This window comes from Tupaia chinensis, unplaced genomic scaffold (genome assembly GCF_000334495.1).
Source record: "Tupaia chinensis unplaced genomic scaffold, TupChi_1.0 Scaffold000221_1, whole genome shotgun sequence".
Taxonomy (NCBI): Eukaryota; Metazoa; Chordata; class Mammalia; order Scandentia; family Tupaiidae; genus Tupaia; species Tupaia belangeri.
The window spans coordinates 70,602-72,486 of NW_006159696.1; positions in this window are offsets into that span (position 1 = coordinate 70,602).

The window sequence follows — 1,885 nt, forward strand, 5'->3', positions numbered from 1 at the left end:
GTGCCATGTCCTGACTCAAGGGACAGCTCGCACATGGGCAGGGCGCGTGGGCCCTTGGGATCTGAGAAGCGGCCGAGGTCCGGAGCCAGGCCTTATCTTCCAGGGTGCGAGCATGCGGGAGACCAGGTCACCTGGCTCGGCCGGCTGCCTCCTTCCGTTACTGTTATTAGAGACTGCCCTCTCTGTTCCACATCTGCAGCCCAAAGGCCACCCCGGTGACGGTCCCTCGATGAGCGTGCCCAGCCCTCCGATTCTCTCCATGGCTCTGCACAGAATCACCATCACCCCCAACTCTGCCCTGTTCACAGAGCAGCGCTCCTGCCTCAGAGGGGCACGTGCTCATCCCTGGGCCAGGACTGCTCTCCCCGACGCTCACACGCCTCCCTCGCTTGCCTCAGCGCTGGGGTGACCCCTGAGAGGGGAGGCTGTCCTTGGTCTCCCTATCCCAGGGTTCTCCCCTCCTCCCTCCACTCTCCCCGTAAAGCGGTGCCTTCCACAGTAGGCTTACGTATCCCGCTTGTTGGCAAGGCAGAGAGTGAGGCCACTGCAGGCTGGGGTCTCTGTCCCGGTGCCTTGACCAGGGCCGAACACAGCCGTCACTCCGTGAGTTCATGTGGACCGGATGACGGAGAGAGACGGGAGACAGAGCACAAGTGCAGTCCCAGGTAAGAGTATCTGTGGGGAGGGCGGCCCAGGGCTCCAGATGGCATGGGGGTGGCGGGCTGCCAGGCCACTCTGCAAGGCCAGCTTCGCGCCGACCAGCCGAGCCGGTCCCTGGCTAGGGAGGTGCATGCGCTCGACTCTGTGTTCTCCAGCAGGACTGGCTGCGATCGCTGACGTGTCACAGCTTCAGAAACAGGGTCGGAGCGGTAACGCAGGGCTCCTTGGTTCCTCTGGCAGCCAGCCACAGCCTCTCCACGACAGCCCCCCCTTCTGTGGTGTGTCCTTGCCCAGCCCTCTCTGGGCTGGTCCCGAGCTGAGCCTCCTCTTCCGCCCGAGGCTCAGGGCCGCCAGGGCAGCCATGCACAGCTCAGCACAGCGCCGCCCGCACTGGCCGTCTGCCCTTGGCCAGGCGCTTGCCAGCCTCTTTTTGGTTTGCCATTCAGCCATTTCCTCTGTTCCCCTCGGTGGAGCCGCCGCACAGCCGACAGAATAGACAGAGACCAGGGCAGCAGGCGGTGTGGTGGCACAGGCACAGGGCTCCCATGTGGCCTCCCACCGTTTGAGTCCCAGACCTGGTGGCATGAAAATCATGCTGTGTGTGTGCACGCACGCGCGCCCTGAATCCCAAGAGGAGAATGCAGGAGAAGGGATTTTGATGTGGCCATCCTCCAGGGCGTGATTCTTACTTTCCCTCTCTCTGTCTCTCACCAGTAAGCGCACATTCCCCATGGCAAAAACCTTAAAAAACAGAACAACAACAACAACAAACAGAAAACAGAACAGACAGAGACAGAAAAGCAGGACAAAGTCTGTTTTTGAGGACCTCATGAGTGCTCAGGGGTTGGCAGGGAAATGGGTGATTTCCACCCGGAATGATGGGATGGACAGAGGCAGCACGGGCTGTCTTCTGCACGCAGCGACGCCGGGCCTTCTGCACACAGTGACACTGGGCATTCTGCACGCAGCGACGCCGGGCCTTCTGCACACAGTGACACCGGGCATTCTGCACCAGCGACGCCGGGCCTTCTGCACGCAGCGAGGCTGTGCCTTCTGCACACTCCCCATGCCCAGGTCTGCCCCAAGTGCTCCCAACCAGGGTTAAGGAAGATGGGTCTGGGCCAATCTAACACCCCAGCATGGCACACCTGTAACAAAAGGGCTGTAGGAGCTGACGGACTCCATTGCAAAGAGGAAACACTGCCCAGGCCTCTCCCAGGCACCC